The 21396-nt window shown below is 40.1% G+C and overlaps 2 pseudogenes; one reads left to right on the top strand and one right to left on the bottom strand.

Annotated features, from left to right (window-relative positions):
- Positions 1-5356, bottom strand: part of LOC101707992 (mitochondrial import inner membrane translocase subunit Tim8 A pseudogene) — a 73638-nt pseudogene extending 68282 nt beyond the window's left edge.
- Positions 5357-5399: 43 nt separating this feature from the next.
- Positions 5400-8061, top strand: LOC101703292 (zinc finger CCCH domain-containing protein 18 pseudogene; annotated as a pseudogene).
- Positions 8062-21396: the final 13335 nt, after the last annotated feature.

Genomic DNA, 21396 nt, shown 5'->3' with positions numbered 1-21396 from the left:
AGGGATTTAAAGCATGTAGAAAAAAGAAGTCTCATTTATGTCAAGGTCTAACATATGCACCCTATTTTCAAGTCAGAAATTAAGGAAACACCAAAGGAGAATGTGGGAACTGTAGTTAGTGATGGCTTAGCATTACAGATTAGCTGATTCAGAATATTCTAAGAGGGATGGAGGTAAGGACAAACCTATACCTGTTCCAAAGAATGTCATCTGCAAACAAAAAACCGGCAAAAGGCTGGAAAAGCATGTAGATGGGATTCTATCAATGACCAAAAAACAAGAATTCCTAAAGAGAGCCTGAAACAAAAAGAGTCCCAACATTTACCTTGCGTTTCAAATCCCTATTTTCAAAGAGCTTCAGGAAAAAAATGTTTAAATTAAGTTTGTTGCAGCTGCTCTGTCAGGAACTTACCAAGCGCTGCAGCCATCAGAGCAATTAAAAAAAATTGCACAGAAGGTAATTAAAAGCCTTACTGGTTCTTTCGATTAGACTGACATTTTAAATGCCTCTGGATGGTTTATTGTGCCAATAACCTATTTCCCTCATCTCCAAGAGAAATACAACTGACATCAGTAATTTGCTCAACTACTCTACAGGTAACATGTGCCAAATACAAACCTGCACTAAATTAGGGCCAGAATTCTCCTCTGTGCATTCAGTATGATACATCTTAATGGGAAAACTGCTGCTTGCAAATTCCTTCCATGTATGTGTGTCTTCAGTGTTCGTCATTTTCTTTGCTCAGATCTGACAACACAGCCTAATGATAACTCCAAGCTGAAATACATCAGACCTATGTGCAGGACAATCATTTCCAATTTCCACGTGGTTATGCAAGGATAAGGCTTGTGGCTTTGCAGGACAGGGCCTTATTTTGTCATCGTTATTGAATGACGATGATTAATTGAACAATGCTAATCCTTTAATAGGTTGCTCAGGCCAAGGGAATTCTGCCTTTCTCTAGCCTCAGTCCTTGATTCAGGAATATGAGTCTTCTATTTTAATACTATTCCAATTAAAAAGTTTGTCATATGATTGAATTTAGAAAACTGAGCTAGCCCAGATGTTGGAAACTTGAGAATATGACCTAATTTGAACATAGTTCATCAATTTTCTGTTATTTTTTTTCAGAGTCAAAAGCTCTTGACTATGCCAGGACAGATAGGTAGATTTGTTTTCCCCTGAGAAATGCAAAAACAATGACAAACTACAGACACATAAACCAGAAAATAAGAGAAACTGAACTGCAGGTGAGTGTAATTTTTTTTTAAATATTGAGGCATAATGAGAACATAAGTGTTAAAGTCACTCTCAAAACATGAAAACCAGGCCAAAAGAAAACCATAGGCTGCCTCAAGATCCTTCCTATCAAACACTAGACACTAAAGATAAACTAATCTTCAAGTAATTATCTTCAGACTTTCTAGGAGAAACAACATTTTAATTTGCTCTCTTAATTTTTCCCACTGTGATTTTTCTTTCCTAGCATCCTGAGTAATCTCTAACCCCTGTAAGTTGTTCTCCTACTTAGGCAGGCTTTTATACTGTTGTGTGGTGATGTCCTCCAGATATTCCCAGTGCTTTCTTCAGTCCTTGCTCCCTCCCTTCATGCTCACAGACCGAGTAGCAGAAAGACTAAAGACTGCAAAACTGTAAATAAGAATTTATATAGAGAAAAGATAGATTCCTTAACAGAGCTAGCTGAGAAAAATTTTGAAGTTTTTTTTTTTAAGTTAAAATAAGATCCTCAGATTGTATGACCTGATGGAGAATGTTGGTACAAAGGTGATATCATGGAGGACAAAATAAAAGATGCCTAAACCTATTAAATAGCAATGTAGATTATACCTTGTACCATGTGAAAGCTTCAAAATGGACAGAAAGATGTAAAGGCAATGGGTACAAATTTCTTAATGCCATTAAATGGGCTACTACTCAAAGCAATAGAGTCCCTCACATGAGATGACACATGTCTCTAGCCTTCAGGCCTCTACTGACAGTGATGACACCAGTCAGAGTGAGAAGCTCATGGGCCAATTGAGCAGCTACCTTTGCCATATATGTGAGTTTTTATTTTTGTGTCCTTAATATATTCTTGCAGCTGATAGACTCTGGTCACTCATCTTTTCATCCATCAGATACACATAACTGAGCACACTCTTCATTCTTCCTAAGGTCATTCTTACAGCTCTGGTGACTCAAAGTTCAGATTTTTACAGTCCATGTACCAGGTGCTCCGTTCACATACACAAGTCCCTTCCTGTAGGCGTTTCGAAAAAGCTTTGAAGGTATGAGTTCTTCACAAAGAAGTCAGCAGTGAGAGAAGGTCATAAAATATATTACTTTAGAAATATTTCAGAAGAAAGTGAAGTCAACATATTCATGAGAAAGATAGACATAAAATCTTCTTCCACTAAATATATTGGAAAAATAAAGAAAAGTAAGTTTAATTCAGTGATATTCTCTTTGGGAGGAGCATTTAACCATTATGTTCCGGGTGAAAAAGTTGATTTGAATAAATTTTCATTTTTATTTATTTAAATTTAGTGTTGTAAAAATATGAAAGTCATACAAGAATAATATAAGAACAAACTGATCTTTCAACATACTGACTGGCCCAACAATGACAACATCTCAGAAATGTTAACTGCATTCATTTGATTAAGCAGGTCAACAAGAGAAACTGATGATAATTTTAAATTTAAATTAGTTCATTAAATCCTTTTTGTAAAGTGTGAAAGTAGCAGTCTCATGTAGAATATGTTTTAAGTGAAAAAGTAGACTTCACAAATGATAATTTATGTCAAAATTTCTAAAGGACTTGGTTTGTATTATGCATGTGGTGATATGAAAGATATGGTTGATATTAATAAATCCCTTTAGATACATTGTGAAGAAAATGTCCATTATTACACTTTCAAATATTTAATTGGAGACATGAAAAGACCTTCTATGCAAGCATACAAGAAAATAAGCAATTAAATTCAGAAAAATACATTTTAAAAATCACTGATAATAACCAGCAACAATGGATAAGCCACATGTGCCTAAAATGTACAGTGCTAGAACTCAGGGGCTGTGGAATTCAGCCACCAAAAGAAATTTACATTCATGGCCTTTATTCACCCAACTATCTGTATTCTTGAAGTGTATTTGAAATTTCCAAATGAATTAAACTCTATCTAATAATCAGGATTCTCCAGAAAAACAAAACTAATAATGTGGAAAGGAGGAAGGAAGAAATATTGTTATAAGAAAGTGGCTTAGAGGCCAGGGATTTAGCTCAATGGTTCTGCCACCTGCCCTGCAAGTGCAAGGACCCGAGCTCAATCTCTAGGTACAAAAAAAAAAGAAAGAAAGAAGGAAAGAAAGAAAGAAAAAGAAAGAAAGAAAGAAAGAAAGAAAGAGGCTTATGTGAGTTTAGAATTTGATGAGTCACAAGATCTGCAATCAACAAACTGAAGATCTAAGAGTCCCTGATCAAATAGATTCAGTCTAAATACAGCAGGTTCAAGACTTAGGAAGACCCACTGTTTCACTTTTAGTTCAAAGGCAGGAAAATTGATGTCCAAACTCAAGGCAGTCAAGATAGTGGGCTTCCTTTTTACTCCAGGGAAGGGCAGGCATGGCCTTTTTGTTCTACTCAAGTCATTGAGCAATTGGATGAGACCCACTACACCACATTAGGGAGGGCAAACTACAGTAACTCAAATGTTAATTTCATCCCAAACACCTTCATACAATCAGAATGATGCTGGGTTAAATATCTGGGCATCCCATGACCCAGTCAAGTTAACACATAAATTAACCACTTAACTTTCAAGCAATAAGAAATTTTTAAAAAGAGTTACATGTTCAAATATTTGGCACACTTCTTTGTACTTATATTCCAGTCACACTGAACTGTCACAGAATATAGGAATAGTAAAATGCCCTACAGTTAATTGTAAGATAGAATGTGAAGTATTCTTAGACATAATGTTGCTTAAATTTTTAAATATCAGAAATGCTTTAATATAATATCAAATAAGAAATCCATATTGAAATTTTTCAATGGTGATTTCAAATGGTAATAACTATCATCAACCTGTATATTAGAATATTAGCATAGTTTATCTCCAAGTAATGGGATTATGAGTGGATTTTCTGTTTATCTTTGCACTTTTTCACATATTCCAACTTCTCTACAAAAGATTTACTTCTCTCTCAATAAAAAATTGTGACTGAAATATTTTTGTGTTTACATGTTTTAATTAGCCATGTTCCCATTTGTAACTTTCAGTCTGGCCATTTGCTTAGTCCTGTCCCTTAATTCTTCCCAGGAGCACGTTTGAATTTATGTCTCTTAGCTGCTGCCCATTTCCACATAAGTGCTAAGTTCTGTCGATGCTGTCTTGAGATGATACCCATCCACACTGCGTGTCACCACCTTAGTTCATGTCCCATCATATATTCACTGGATCCTATCTCACCAGGCTCAGATGCTCCTCCACTCAAGTTCCACAGAGATCTGCCTGATATAAAACTGAAAGCTTCAAAAGGTCCTCATCAATAGACATGACTCCTTCATATAGCTGAAGCCATTTGTGATGCTTCCTCTGCCTTTCTCAGCTCCTGCCATTTATCCATTACATTCTTGCACCCCATAATAACCATCCTGAATTCTTTGAAATTTCCCTCTCATTGTGGTTTTTTTTCCTCTCCACTTTTGCAAGTTATGTTCCCTCTCCCTGGAATCCCCTTGTCACTCTCATTTCCCACACCTCTATCTTACTCTTATGCTTATTAGCTCCTTTATCAGCCCATTTTAACTACCTCCAGGGAGAATTAGGCATGTTTTCCTCCCAGATACTTCCTAATCTATATAATTTTATCACTGCAAATAACAAAATATATTATATGAGTTCATTTACATGTCTTTTGCCTTTAATAAGATATATCTTATGGTGCAGTAACCATACCTATCCAACAGAATTTGTCAACTGTGATATTCATTATGGTGTTATTAGATGACATATATCACCTTGCAATCCTAGCCTTAAAGATCTGTTCTTTTATCTCTGTCCTGGGACTACAATAAAAACTTTGATCCCTATGTTGTCCACACATTGGGCTGGGGATTTAGCTCAGGGGTTTCGCCGCCTGCTGTGCAAGCACAAGGACCCAAGTTCGATGGCCGGTACCAAAAAAAAAAAAAAAAGGAATTAGCATAAACTACCGCAAGGAGGCCGGGAAGGAAGTGCATGAGAGGGTAGGGAGAATCAAGGCAGCCCACCGGCCTGCAGGACGTCGTACAATGGCCGGCCCCGAGGATAGTGGAGCTCGTTTGTTCCGCGCCAACTCCAGCGGAGCCATGGCCCCTCCCCGCCTTCGCACCAATAACCGTGGGTACCGATGGATGGATGTGGCCCAGAGCCCTGAACGGGATCCTCACTCCCCAGAGGGCCAAGAGGAGCAGCCGACACTCTCAGACGGACGATGACATGCTGAGGGAAAGTGGATCAGATCAGGATTTAGATGGAGCTGGGAGGAGGGCTTCTGATTTGGAGGATGAGGAAACACAGCGCCGGTACCAGGCCAGGAGGAGGAGAACCGCTCTGATGAGGAGGACAGAGCCAGGGAGCCCAAGTCCCAGGATCAGGACTGCGAGGCTCGTGAGCTAAGCAGGGATCGGACGGGCTCCCCGGGTGAAGAAGAGGGGGACGATGGCCAGGAAGACCAGAGGAGTGAGCTCAGGGACGGGCCTCCTCGGTGACCGGGGAGCTGGACGAGCACGAACTGGCCTCTGAGGAGGAGGAGGGCCCTGAGGAGCCGGCCCCTGGCGTCCAGGAGGACGACGCCGGGAAGGCGGGGCTGAGGATGATGAGAAGAAGGGGGGTCGTGCTCCCGCCCAGGAGGGGCGGCCCACTGTCCAGGGTGGGGGAGAAAAGGAGCCTCTGGAGGCCGCCAAGGAGAGAGAAAGAGGACGGTGATGGGGAGATTATCGACAGGGAGACAGACGACAACGCCTGGGACGACGACTTGGAAGACGGCGAAGGGAAGGGGCCCAGTGACCGGAAGGTGAGTCCTCGCCCCACCTGCCGATTCCCCGTGCAAGGGAACTGGACCTGGGGGTGAACTGTAGGTCCACGCACCCCGGAGTGAACTACGAGGGGAACCACTCCCTCATCACCAAAGCCGAGCCCTACCCGCCCAACGGTGCCTCGCCACTCGGACCTCAGCCCTAATGCCTGCCAACCCCTGGGGTGGCCAGTAGTCGATGAAATTTGCCTCCATCCGCCCCGGAGCTCCCAACAGAGGGCGCCTGGGAACGTGGACTCCGGCATGCGAAGGGGGTTTTTAAGAAAGCAACCATTCTTAAGGAACAGGAGCCTGATTCTGAAGAGAAAATGTTCACAGTGACCATTGGTGAAGACGAGCGGGCGTCTGACGAAGAAAATGAAGCTTTCTGGGATTGGAATTCTCAGGTCCCAAGAGACGTCAGAGCTACAGCTCTTGAGCCTTATGCAGATCCTTACTATGACCATGAAATAGAGCGGTTTCGGCGTGGTGGACAGTACGAGAATTTTAGGGTGCAATACACAGATGCAGAGCCGTGTCATAACTACCAAGAAAGGGAGAGGGGACCGAGAGCAGGAGAACAGACGGCGAGGACGCGAGCGAGCGGGAGCGGGACAAGGAGCGGCAGCGGAGGAAGGAGTGGAAGAGAGAGCGAGCCAACCGCGAGGAGAAGGACAGACGGCACCGGGACCGGGACCGGGAGCGGGACAGGGAACGGAAGAAGGACAAGGACAAGCCAAAGGCCCGGTCTCCGCAGCCCCCAAGCCGTCCAGCTGAGGCGCCGAAGCAGGAGGCCACCGCAGGGCCACAGGTGAAGCGGGCCGGTGAGTGGAAGGACCTGTGGTGCCGATCCAGGTCTCCCAGGAAGAAACTCGGGGTGTTCGTCTCTCCCAGCCGGGCACGAAGGCGTCGAAAACCTTCTGCCTCCTCCGCCTCCGCCTCCAATTTCTCCAGGCCGTCCTCTAGGTCTTCGTCCTACTCCGGCTCCGGCTCGTCACGGTCCAGGTCGAGGTCCTGGTCCTCCAGCTCCTCCAGCCGCTCTTCCAGACGCAGCTCCTTCTCAGCCAGCCGGTCCAGGTCCCTGAGCGTGAGCAGCGCCTCCTCGGTGTCCGGCGCCACCTCGAGCAGCAGCTCGGTGCACAGCGTGGACTCGGGGGACCTGTATGCGGACCTGGCCAGCCCCATGTCCTCGGGCCAGCTCCGGGTCCCCCACCCCAGCCCAGGCCAAGAAGGAGCGAGGAAAATCAAAGAAAGAAGACGGCGTTAAGGAGGAAAAGCGAAAAAGGGACACCTCCACGCAGCCGCCCAAGTCCTCGAAGCCCACGGCCAGTGGGAAGCCCTCACAGCAGCTCGCAGCCCCGGCCCCCGCGCACCCTGGGCAGCCCCCGGGGCTCCTTCGTGGCCCACAAGAAGATCAAGCTGACGCTGCTGAACAAGGCAGCTGACAAAGGAAGCGGGAAGCGGTATGAGCCAGTGGACAAGGACCGACAAAGCCCCCCAGCCAAGCGGGCCACCCTGTCCCCAGACCGAGGTTCCCGGGACCGAAAGTCAGGCGGGAGACTGGGCTCCCCAGAGCGACAGAGGAGCCAGAACTCCAAGGCCCTTGTGGCCCCCGCAGACAGGAAGCTCCAGCTGTCGCCCCAGTCCAAGAGCTCCAGCAAGATGATCAGCGTGCCAGGCAAAGCTGCGGACAGCGCGGCCCCCGGCGCCAAGGCCGGCAAGGCCAGTACAGTACGCTGTCCCGCCGGGAGGAGCTCCTGAAGCAGCTCCGGGCCCTGGAGGACGCCATCGCGCGCAAGCAAGCCAAGATCCCTGGGAAGGTGTAGCGGACTCTTACAAGCTTTTTATAATAGGTTTCTCAGCTGGAAAAGCAGCCCCACAGGAAACGAAGATAATGCTGAGTCCCAGCTTCTGAGACTGAAGCGGTGGTCCTCCCAGAGCCAGAGTCCCGCCAGGCGGCGCGGCCCGCGCTGGCTGTGTGAAGATGAGCCTGCCTTGTCTGTGCCCTGGGCAACCACGGTGGCGACCGCCTGCTCGCTGGGAACTACTGTGGCCTCCTGCCTGCCACTAGGCAGTGCCTACACGTGCATTTTCGACCACAGTCTGATTGGAACTTTTTCCTTTTATTTGAAGCATCAAGTTGTTTTAGTTGATTTAAAAAGGAAAAGAATACAGAAAAGACCAAAAAAAAAAAAAAAAAAAAAAAAAACCAAAAGAAAAAACCCCACAAAGGCCAAGGGTATTGTTGGGGCATCTAATGTGGAGGGTCTTTTTTTTTGAAGGATCTCCTAAAATAAAATATTTTGATAAGCAAAAAAAAAAAAAAAAAAGAATTAGCATAAACTAAGTTCGGGTTTAATAGTTGAAATCTCAGATCACATTTTCTTTTACTCAAATATAATTCCTTGACTCCCTAATCTCTGGGTCTTTTCTGCCTGGAAAAGAGAGAGAACTCTAGTACCTTCTGGCTTTATTTGATTTCCTTGGACTCAACATTTTTTCATTTTTATCAGTTTTATTATTATTTTGAATGAGATGTCCTTTGGTTATTTGGACTCATTCTTCTACCCTCATTTTCCCAGCTTACTCTGTGCACATTTGATTGCTTACGTTCAGAGGGAAGGGAAATAATGTCACAGAGGTGAAAAATTTTTTCATCTCGGAAATGTTCACTGATCAAATGGTAGTGGTTTCCTATAATGTGCTACAAGGACTGTGAGCCAAGCTAAGTGGAAATAACTAGTGATGTTAAAAATGGACACAGAAGATGAGAAGGTGAAGAGTACCTTTCCTTGGTACGATGGAAAGAATTCAGGGCACTAGAGAGACACGTACTAGTCTGCAATTGCAATTAATCGATGGGTAATGATCTCAGCAAGTTGTTTAAGCTTTAAGACATAATTTCCTTATCAACTAAATGAAAATCAAAAGGCCACCCAACAAGCTGGTTAGATTAGATTTGAGATAAAAAGTGTTTTTCATAGAGCGTATAGTAGGTATTCTATAAACAAGGGGAAGATGAAGACTATAGAGGGCAGACTCCTTTCAGAACTAGTTCACATCTTTTGCTCTCTTCTCAAGATGATCTGCTCAGTTAGTTTAAGTAAAAATTATTGTAGAGTAGTAAAGTGCAGACAACATAAAACATGATCATTTTTTCTGCTGGGCAATAGCCTTTCCTGGATGCCTCTCTATGCCAATCAGAGGCCACCACACCTTCTGAAAAATTCTTTTTTCTTTGGCTGGATTTGGGCCTCTTACCAGACTGCAAGCACCATCTTTCATTCTGAAATTTCTCTCTCTCTCTCTCTCTCTCTCTCTCTCTCTCTCTCTCTCTCTCTCACTTCCCTCTCTCTTTTTCCTGTTTTTACCCTCCATGCATCTTGCACTTGGATTTTGCTACTTTCCTGGAGACCTTCTGGGGTGACTGCTCTTTTTGGCACTCTGCCTCCACTTGGTGTGAATTTCTATTCAGCAAATCACCACTTAGATTATACACTCTACACTCACTCACTGGATCCCAGGCTGCCCTTCTGTATCCTGTACTCAATCCCAAGTTTGCTTCACTGTCCTCTGGTCTGCCCTAGAGTGCTGGGAGGAGCAGACAATAGTGACCTAGATCTTGAATTTTAAAAAAAATCCCAGCTCAAAGTATCATCTTCCTCTTGGCATAGAGCTCTAGCTGCAGAAGTTAAGACTGCAGATGATTCAAATGATGTAGCACTGGAAAATCAAGATGAGTCCAGGTGAGCTCTGGGATATGTTATAACAGGCAGAGAGGGACATTTTTCTGTGAGCTTGACATGAATCTGAGATGTTTTCCCCAGAATTTTAGGATTGTGTTAAATGAACATCACCTGGGTCTTTTTAGCTTCCCTCACTAAGAAATCTATTGCTCACCTCATTCAAAAATAAAAGTCCTGAGGGCCTGTCATGATAACAGATGTTTCATTCTTTTACATTTTAAGATTAACATAGCACTTGAGTCATAGCCTCTGAGGACTTTGGAAAAGAAACATGAACTTGGTACATGTGAAAACAATAAAACTAGATGAAAAGCTTTTTTTCCAAACTAACAAATTTATTTAGTGTTGGCAGTACTCAGTAATTACCAATCCTAGCTAGGCCATGTCTGAGAAAATAGCAAAACAGTGTTTTGTGGAAGAAAATGATTGCTTTCCATAAAGTTACATCCATAAAGAGAAAGAGAACAATAATACTGTATGTTATAGAAAGCATAACTGAACTGAGTGTAGATAGACCTAAATTTTGGCTATAATCTATCTAGCTGTGAGATAAGTTCTACTTAGACATTATTCTGTTTTTCAAAGTATATTCCATAAAGAGTAAGTCTTTTTGAGAATTATTAAGGAAAATAGAGTTGGTATTTGGGAAAATGATATATATTATATCTCTCAACTTAGATATGATTCCTAATAATATATAGAAGTCATTCAGAAGAGCTTTGATAAAGAAACTTGATCTATTTAATTGTGCTGTTACTAAACATTTTTGATGATATGACACTTTCATTTAGTAGTGATTGATTGCCAAGCCTCTCTTGTTTGTTATATTTCTCAACCATTTTTATCTTGTTCAATTATAATTTGACAGCCACAAATATATCAATTTAAATTTATCTGAATTCTTTTAGTTTATTACTTATTGAGAATTACTATGTTTGTTTTACCTATATTTATCTCTTTACAAGATACTCCATCCCTCTACTATAAATATAAAAATATTTATAATTATGTTTATTTTTTCCTAATATTTATTATTGTTATCACTATTACTAATATTTTACTTAGATAGCAAAGCTTTCACCAATTTGATGCTTGTCGTTGTCAGCTGCTATTTACTGATCATTGAATATGTGTCCAGGAATATGTTAGTATATTACAGAACCATTATGGCAAGTATGTATTATAATTACCATTTTTAGGTGAAAAATCTAAGACACAAAAGTTATGTAGCTTTCATAAGATCCAATAGGTGTGTCAGAACTGAGAATATTCAGGTCTCCCTCTAGTTTCAGAACTAACATCTTTAAATATTCTATTACCCATGCATATGATTTAAGATTTTACTGTGTCTCCACATGGAAGTAAAAAAGACAATCCACATGATAGAAGAAGTGGGATACCTTTAAAATAAAGTCTAAAATTTCTAAACAGCATCTCAAAAGGTCCCTCAGCCCAACCTACTGAGACACAAGGGTTCAGTGACTGTGTCTGAATGACTGCATTTCTTCTCCAGAGACCTAGTCAACATTTCAGTCCATCTCTGACTTGGCCATGGGATTTAATGTTGTGACCTTGTATCTCTTTCTTTGCATTTCCTATTTAATCACTGATTTTACAGATGATCCCATTTCCTTTGGAACATAGATCCAGCTTTGTCACCTCACCCAGTTACTTGTTCTCCTCAACATAAGGGCATTTTCTAGCCTGAGAGATCTTGCTGCCACCGCCTGACATCCAGGTCTGGACAGTCCTAATTCTGTGTCCCAGCCCAATTACCACTGGGTGTGAGGAGACCATCCAATCCCCTTGCCTATTTTACAGGCTCTCCTTTCAATATTCCCCAGTACATTATGCTTTTATTGAGTGGCAGATCTCGAACCTCATGCACTATCTTACCATAGGAGAGCCACCGTTAAGGAGGTCTGAGTAAGCTTTTTCTTTTTTTATTTTTTCTAATATGCTCCTTGATAATGTCACGCAGCTTTGTTCACTGCTTGGATTATGGTAACATTCAGCTAATTTCATGAGGAAATATTCTTGAAAAAGTTTGCTTAACAAGTCATAAAGCAAGACATAAAATTAACTTTTTAACTTCCTTTGGTCTTGAACTAGTAATGAAACTATCTGGATCCTATTTTTCCTCACCTGTGAAAATAGAGGCTTTAGCCATTATTTTCACAGGGTATATTCTGAAAGTCATATGTTCTGGGGCAGCATACAGAAGAACATTGGAGCAGGGGAGATGTGATAATTGCAGCTGCAAGCCCTAGTACAAAAGGTCTACTTTAATCTGACCTGTAAGCTAGATATTTTAGGTAGTATATATAGAAAAACAATGAGAAAGTTTCAAAAAACAAGTCTGAGCAACACAAACCAAGCATTGCATTTTCTGCCTTTCTCTTTTCATGGGAAACTAACTCTTCCCCTTCTTAGCATTTAAGATATAGCTTAATTGTGACCTATTTGACCTAAGTAAAAACACCTTCCATGTTTCTCTCAGGCTCCATTTTTTCATATTCTTACAGCATTTTATTATTGTTCTTGAAATATTATGTGTAATATAATATTTTAGGTTAAATGGCTTAATCTCCCCTTAGTAATCCAATAACCACGATCCATTCAGATCAATGTCCTCTAGTACCTGGCCAGTGCTACCTGCATGGTAGGCACCCAACAAATACCTGCACACAGAATGAATGACTCATCCAGTGGACAAAGTTTATGTTACTTTTCCCAAATCTAACACACTGCTTTACACTTTCGGAAGCTGAAGCTCCATTACTATTTTTAAGTTTAGTCCCATAGTCTCTCAAGATGTTCCTGCAATTGATTCATGTCACAGTGGCATTTCACTATGGGGAAGAACTAGTGTCAACAGCAAATTTGGAGATGTCACTGTGCACTTCATCTTTCAGATCACATCTAAAAATATTCTCTGAGAACAATCTGTAAGGAGTTGCAGTTTACATAACTCACATCTAGACTGTTTATTATTATTCCTTGTTTCGTAGGTAAAACTCAGTCCATAAGGAAACATGATAACATTTTTTACACATTCTAATTCTCATTTAATTTAAAAAAAACTGTTGGACTTGTTCAAAGGCATTTGAAAGTCAAATCCCCATTCTTTCTGTTCCAATAGATGGATAGTAGTAGATAAATTTAGAGCTTTAGTCTTATGTATTCACTTAGATGTTTTTGTATAAATATTCAAAAACACTGAATTACTTTGGGATATGAAGAAATGAATAATCTTAATTTGATACAATCTTCTTGTAGGTGTCATCTGGCTGTAAAATTGGATCAAAAACTACTTATCCCATACCTGGATGTGCAGTGAAAGAAGAAATGTAAACTCTTATGTAGTTCTGTGGATACATTCAAGCAGCTATTTTAATCTCTTGATTTACTGACAATTTTTACATTATAATTTCACTGTTCAATGTAAGATATCAGCTTGAATTCTAATTCATCATATTTTTCATCTATCCCCCAACAAACATATACATGTACCCCATATATATACATTGAAAGCATATAATGATAATTTGAGTTGCAAGTGTGTATATTTTTAAAAACAACTCTTTTATATTTATGTCCCTAAAATTTATACTTGCAGTTTGATTATTAAAATAGCTTCAGTGCAATTTTATTCAAGTAACCCATTGTTGGTTTATAGATTGTCAAATGTCAAAATACAAGATGGAAAACTGCAACACCCCTCATGTGGATATATAGGATAGAAATTTTTGCTTAAAAATTTTAATGTTTTAATTGCCATTAAATATCAAGTAATGACTTGAGACTTTTCAAAACATAATAATGCTCAAATTGTACTGATTATCACAGAAGTATCTTTCTTCCCTCATTTTATTTTTATTTTAGGTATTTATTATAGTGTTCCTTATTGTTGTTTTACCTGGGTGAAATTGAGCTTGCTTTTGACAGTCTCAATTTAAATTCCCTTTCTCTACAATAACTTCACTGTTTACTTGGGAAAACATATAATAATGCAGGCATATCTGCTTCTCCTCACAAGCCTTAAAATTGGCCACTAAAACAAGTTACATCTAAAATTTTAATGTATTTTTCATGAGCTCAACTTGCTAACCACAAGAAGAAACATTTCAAGTAATATTTAGGAGTATCAGTTCAAATTCTCTTCATACTACCAACTCAATTCATTTAATAGCTCCACATTTTGAGAACTCAAGTATATATCTGTACAATTTCTACTTTCCTATTAGAGTTAGTTACATCTCAACCAAGTTGCTGTGTGAACAACAGAAATCTCCATGGGGGAAATTCTGTAGCCTCTTATTTCTAGTGTGCTTATTCTAGACAATATCAATATACGTAAAATTCTTGAGCTATAATAAAATGTAAACAACACCTTAGAGTTTTTTGTAGAACTGTATATATAAATAATATATAAACATATATATATATACTTATAATTCATTTCAGATTCCATAAAAATTCATAAATATGGTATTACTTTTATAATACAAAATTAGGGATAATGAATAATCACCGGTCCCGAGCTTTTCCAAAATAAATCCATGGGTGTCATTTTGATTTCTCATTAATTTGAGTCTTTCATTTATAAAAAGAAATTGCATAAGGTAATGTGTAATTTATAAATTCAAGAAACTGTAATTACAATGTTTCATCCATCATTGTAGTCTTTACAAATAACAGCTATAGAAACTTGTATGGGTCCTTTAGCTTTTCTACACTCAATTTCCTCATCTAGAACAGTAATCTTTGGGTATTTTGCTATGAAAACTTCCCAAGAGTCATTTGGATTTAGAGAAGTTTCAAGCAAATCAATGTCTGATCCACAGCCTCTACGTGCATTTATTCCTAAAATTGATTTCTCTGCTGAGAAGCCATTATGTAAATTCTATCTCTCCTTTCACAATCTTCTTTTCTCATTTTAAAAGAAAAATAAAAGCAGAGATTTCACCAATCAGCAATTGATGTGTTTCATTGCCCTGAGAGTAAAAAGTATCTCTGGAGTCCTGTGAAACACGCTGAATCAGCCCGCTGCAGACAGGCAGGTCTGTGGACGCCCTACCGAGGTCGCGAGTCACTTGGAACATGCTGAATTAGCCCGCACCCCAGCAGCAATCCACTGGACCCCCCCCACACCCCCACCCCGCTTCTCCATACAGCCACCTGGTTCCACACGACAAAGACACAGAGGACACCAGACCACCAGACCACGGTACAGGGTCCAGCCGCTCCCGGCCCAGAGGTAGGGTCTTCTGAGCCGCTGTCCTACTGCTCCTGGTCCAGAGGAAAGGGCTTCCTGGCCACCATCCCTCCCGCTGCCCCCAGCCCAGAAGACAGGGCTTTTGGGCCACCTTGTGTCCCACCGCTCCCAGCCCAGAGGAAGGGGCTTCTGGGCCACCATCCCTAAGGCTGCTCCCAGTCCCTGTCCCACCTCTCCCAGCTCAGAAGAGGTGATACTCGTGGGCACCAAGAGCACCCTCCCGCCCGCCCCCCCCCCCGCCAGAATCAAAATGAGAAAACACATAAATAAGTCTCAAAACCAGACTTCCAGATCACCTACAGAAACCCCAAAGGAAAATGAGATGGAAAACTCTGATACTCAACCACCTGGACCCACTGAACTGGCAACAAAAGGGGATTTGGAAAAAATGAAATCAGAAATAATTTTGGAGATAACAGGAGAAATTGTGCTCCTAGTGAAAGACATGATTAATAAATCTAGAGAAGAGCTGAGGAACATGATGGAATCCCAACATAGAAAACAAATGGAATCCATAAAACAGATGCAAATAGATTTCCAGGACATGAAAAACTCCACTGAAAGTCTACACAGCAGAATGAGCCAATGTGAGGACAGAATTTCAGATATAGAAGATAAGATTGCAATTAATGACCAGGAAAAGAAAAATTGCTTCAAAATTATAAGGGAACATGAGAAATCAATACAGCAGCTGCTAGATGATGGGAAGAAGAATAACATAGGACTGATTGGAGTCAATGAAGAAACAGGAGAGAGTGGAGATGACATAAAAAAACTCTTCACAGAAGAAATGGCAGAAAATTTCCCAAGCAGGGGAAAACAACTTGACATACAGATAAGTGAGGCATATAGGACTCCAAATAGCCTTGATCAAAAAAAATCTACACATAGGCATGTAATTGTTAAGATTCCAGAAACTCAACAGAAGAACAAAGTTCTATAAGCAGTTAGAGAAAAGAAACAAAGCACATACAAAGAAAAGCCCATCAGAATCACAGCAGACTTCTCAACACAAACCATCAAGGCAAGAAGAGCTTGGAGTGACATATTCCAAGCCCTAAAGGAAAACAGCCTCCAACCCAGATTGATGTACCCTGCAAAACTATCTTTCAAAATTGACAGAGAAATGAGATACTTTCATGACAAAGAGCACCTTAGGAACTCCGTGAATACCAAACCAGCATGCCAAAGAATTTTACACAATATCCTAGGAACAGACATTGAGGTTCACAACCCCAGGAAGCAAAGCAGAATGAACCCATCTTGCATGACAAGAAATTAAATGTAAAAGGGGAGAACCCAACAAAAAGAAAAAGTCATGGCAATGACAAGTCAATACATTTCAGTTATAACCATCAATGTTAATGGTCTCAATTCACCAATCAAAAGAAACAGACTGGCAGAATGGGTCAAGAAGCAAAATCCAACAATATGCTGCATATAAGAAACACACTTAATTCAAAAGGAAACTCAGACTGAAAGTTAAAGGGTGGGAAATAATACTCCATGCAACGGGAATCCAAAAAAAGGTAGGAGTAGCTACCTTCTTTGCAGATCAAGTAGACTTCAACACTGATTAAGAGAGACAAAGAAGGACACTACATCCTTGTAAAGGGAACAAGCCAAGAGGAAGAGATGACAATCATAAATATCTATGCACCAAACAGTAGTGAGCCCAACTATATAAAAAAAATACTAACGGACATGAAAAGTCATACATGCACTAATACAATTGTAGTGGGGGACCTCAACACCCCACTGTCACAAATAGATAGATCAACTAGACTAAAAATAAGTAATGAAATACTAGAACTCAATCAAACTCTTGAACAAATGAACTTAACAGATGTTTACAGAGTCTTCCACCCCACAAAATCAGAATACACATTATTCTCAGCTGCACATGGGTCATTCTCCAAAATAGACAACATACTCACACACAGAACATGTTTAAGTAAGTGCAAAGGAATTGAAGTTATCCCCTGTATATTATCAGACCATACTGGGATGAAATTGGAGATTCATAGCACAAGAAACTGGAAAAATTTCATAAACACGTGGAAATTGAACAACATACTTCTGAATAACCAGTGGGTCACAGAGAAAATTAAAGAAGAAATCAGACAGTTCCTTCAATTAAATGATAATGACAGTACAACATATCGGAATCTGTGGGACACAATGAAAGTGGTCTTACGAGGGAAATTCATAGCAGTGAATATGCATATTAGGAAAACAGAATGAGCCCAATTAAACAACCTGATGCTGAACCTCAAGCTTCTAGAAAAAGAAGAGTAGGACCAACCCCAAAGCTCATACTAGGGAGGTAATTACAAAGATCAGAGGAGAAATCAATGCAATGGAGACTAAGAGAATGATACAAAAAATCAATGAAGCCAAGAGTTGGTTCTTCGAAAGAATCAACAAAACTGACAAACCCTTACCCAACCTTGCCAGGTAAAAGAAAGAAAAGGCCCAAATCCATGCAATTAGGAATGAAAGGGTGAAATTACAATAGATCCAGCAGAAATCCAGAGGATCATCAATACCTACTTCCAGAACCTATATGCCAATAAGATGGACAACACAGAAGAAATGGACAGATTCCTAGATACATATGAATTACCAAAGTTGAACGAAGAAGACCTAAAAATTCTAAACAACCCAATATCAACCAATGAAATTGCAAATGTGATTAAAACTTCTCAACGAAGAAAAGCCTGGGCCCTGATGCCTTCACTGCTGAATTCTACAAGACATTTAGAGAGGAACTGCTGCCACTACTGTTTAAACTCTTCAATGAAATTGAAAGGGAAGCAATACTCCCAAATTCATTCCTGGAAGCAAGCATCACCTTGATCCCCAAAGCAGAGAAAGACCCAATCGAAAAGGAGAACTATAGGCCAATCTCACTAATGAACATAGATGCTAAAATCCTTAATAAGATACTGGCAAATAGAAGGCAGAAGATCATCAAGAAGATCATACACCCTGATCATGTGGGATTCATCCCAGGGATGCAGGGATGGTTCAATATACGAAAATCAATCAATGCAATACACTATATCAATAGAGCCAAGGACAAAAACCATATGATTATCTCCATAGATGCAGAAAAAGCATTTGACAAAATCCAACATGCATTTATGATAAAAACCCTACAAAAAGTTGGAATAGATGGTCTCTACCTCAAAGTGATAAAAGCCATCTATGAAAAACCAACAGCCAATATCATACTAAATGGTCAAAAACTGAAATCCTTCACACTAAAATCAGGAACAAGACAAGGATGTCCACTATCACCACTCTTGTTCAATATAGCTCTGGAAACATTAGCCATGGCAATTAGACAAGAGAAAGAAATAAAATGAATAAAGACAGTAAATGAAGAAGTCAAATTGTCATTATTTGCAGATGACATGATACTCTATATAGAAGACCCCAAGAACTCTACCAAAAGTCTTCTAGACTTAATAACCAAATTCAGTCATGTAGCTGGATACAAGGTCAACACACAAAAATCAATAGCTTTCCTCTACACGAATGACAGACTCACTGAGAGAGAAATAGGGCAAATAATTCCTTTCACAATAGCATGCAAAAAACTGAAATACCTAGGAATAAACCTAACAAAAGAAATCAAAGACCTCTTCTCTGAAAACTATAGCACTCTGAAAAGAGAGATTGAAGATGATATCAGAAAATGGACAGATATCCCCTGCTCCTGGGTAGGAAGGATTAATATAGTGAAAATGGTCATACTTCCAAAACTGCTATATAGATTCAATGCAATTCCAATTGAGATCCCAGCAGCATACTTCATGCACCTGGAGAAAACAATCCAAAAATTCATTTGAAACAAGAAGAGACCCAGAATAGCAAAAGCAATTCTAGGTAACAGAGACATGACAGGGAGTATCACAATCCCCAACCTGCAACCATACTACAAAGCTACTGTGATAAAACCAGCATGATACTGGCAAAGAAACAGACCTGAGGACCAGTGTAACAGATTAGAAGATTCAGAAACAACACCAGACACACTCAGCCATCTCATCTTCGATAAAGGAGCCAAACATCCTCACTGGAGGAAAGATAACCTCTTTAATGAATGGTGCTGGAAAAATTAGCTTCAACTTGCCAAAGAATGAAACTAGACCTGTGTCTCTCACCATGCACTAAACTAAAATCAAAATGGATTAAAGATCTAAATATTAAAATAGAAACTCTGAACCAGTTGGAACAGAGGTTAGGTAGAACCCTTGAAGACATCGGTGTAGGAAAATATTTTATAAACCAAACCTCAGTTGCCCGTGAACTAGCACAAATAATCAACAAGTGGGATCTCTTCTTATTAAAAAGCTTCTGCACAGCAAGAGAAACCACTAGCAGTGTGAAGAGATAACCCACAATGTGGGAAAAAATCTTCACCTGCTTTTCCTCAGACAAAATCTTCACCTGCTTTCCTCGAATCTATAAAGAACTTAAAAAGATCAGACCTCCTAAATTTAAAGACCCAATCCAAAAATGGGCATCTGAAATGAACAGACATTTCTCAGACACAGAAGTAGAAATAGCAAATAAATACATGAAAAAATGTTCAACATCACTGGTCATTTGAGAGATGCAAATGAAAACAAGGCTGAGATTCCACTTCACTCCAGAAAGAATGGCTGATATCATGAAATCAACCAATAACAAATGCTGGTTGGGCTGTGTGGAAAGAGGAACCCTGCTCCACTGCTGGTGGGATTGTAGACTGGTGCAAGCACTGTGGAAATCATTATGAAGATACCTCAAAGAACTAGGACCAGAAGTCCAATTTGACCCCACTACTCCCCTGCTAGGTATCTTCTCCAAAGAATTAAAAAATCATATCACAACAATATATGTGCATCTGTGTTCATAGCAGCACAGTTTGTGATAGCTAAAACTGGGAAACAGCCCAAATGCCCATCAACTAGATAAAGAAAATGTGTTTTTTAAAATAAAATGGAATACTACTCAGCCATAAAAAATGAGAAATTAGAGACATTTATAGCGAAGTGGATGCACATTGAAGCGATACTCTTAAGTGAAATAAATAGGGCACACATGTATAAATACCAAATAGTTTCTCTGGTGTGAGAAACTGAAAGTGCAAATAAGGACTAAAATGTAGATTAGGTAATGTGAAATAGGAAGAAAAGGGGCAAAGGGGAGGGAAGTAGGAGGGATAGGAGAAAGGATAGAAGAGAATGGGATTAATATGAGAAAATGGAAAAATAGGAACAAATCTTTGTAATTAGGGAGGAATGGAGGGGTTGAAGGGAGGGCTGGGCAAGGGTGAAAAATAAGAACCAAGAGAGACTATGTAAAGGTGCAAATTTCCAATGATGAATGTCATTATTTTGTATACCCAAAATGTACCACTCATTAGAATAAATAATCGATAATGCAAAATAGGAAGAAAAGGTCCAAAGGGGTAGGGGTAGTGGGAGGGGCAGGGGAAAGGAAAGAAGGGAAAGGAAAAATGATGAGAAATGGAAAAAATGGAAATAAAGTCTTTGTAAATAGGGAAGGGTGGAGGGTGTGAAGGGAAGGCTAGGAATGGGGAAAAAATAAGAACCAAGATGCATTATGTAAAAGTACAATTCTCAATGAGAAATGTAATTATGTTGTATACCTAAAATGTACCAATAAAAGAATTTAAAAAAAAATCTCTGAAGACACTAAAGTATCTAAAGTAAGACACTAAAGTAAGTAAAGGAGGTAGTCGTGTCAGCATAGTATTGTTTACATCAACATAGACCAGAGAGAAGTAGATCCATTCTTCCTCATTCTAAATATTTCATGCCCAGCTGTCAAAGTCATTTTCTTCATGCTGAAACACAATGCCTGACACCCACAATTTAAAGAAGGAGAAGTTTATTTTGGCTCAGAGGTTTTAAGGATTTCAGTCCACGGTCATCCAGTTCCAATGTGGAAACAACATGGTAGGAGTGTCCAAAAGGAAGAAAGCTGTTCACATAATGTCATCCAGAAAGCAGAGAGAAAGTGTGGAGCCAAGGAAGGAGAGATAACCTTCCAGGTCACCTCTCCAGTAATGCACCTCTACTGATTAGCCTAACCTTCTAACACCACATTATTATATAAATTCATCAGTGGATTCATACACCAATGAGTATAGTGCCCCCATGATCCAATCACTTTCCAAAAGACTCTCCTCTAAGCACCTGAGGCTTTCTGAAGACATTCTTCATCTATACCATAACAAGAGACAAGCCTGAATTCAGGAACATGAAGAGTGGGGTTTGGAGGGGCAGTAGGTG

This window comes from Heterocephalus glaber, unplaced genomic scaffold, assembly GCF_053883595.1.
Source record: "Heterocephalus glaber isolate CG9 unplaced genomic scaffold, H.glaber_assembly_v1.0 deba00000347, whole genome shotgun sequence".
Taxonomy (NCBI): Eukaryota; Metazoa; Chordata; class Mammalia; order Rodentia; family Bathyergidae; genus Heterocephalus; species Heterocephalus glaber.
The sequence above is the reverse complement of the archived record's forward strand: the minus strand, read 5'-3'. Positions and strand labels throughout refer to the sequence as shown.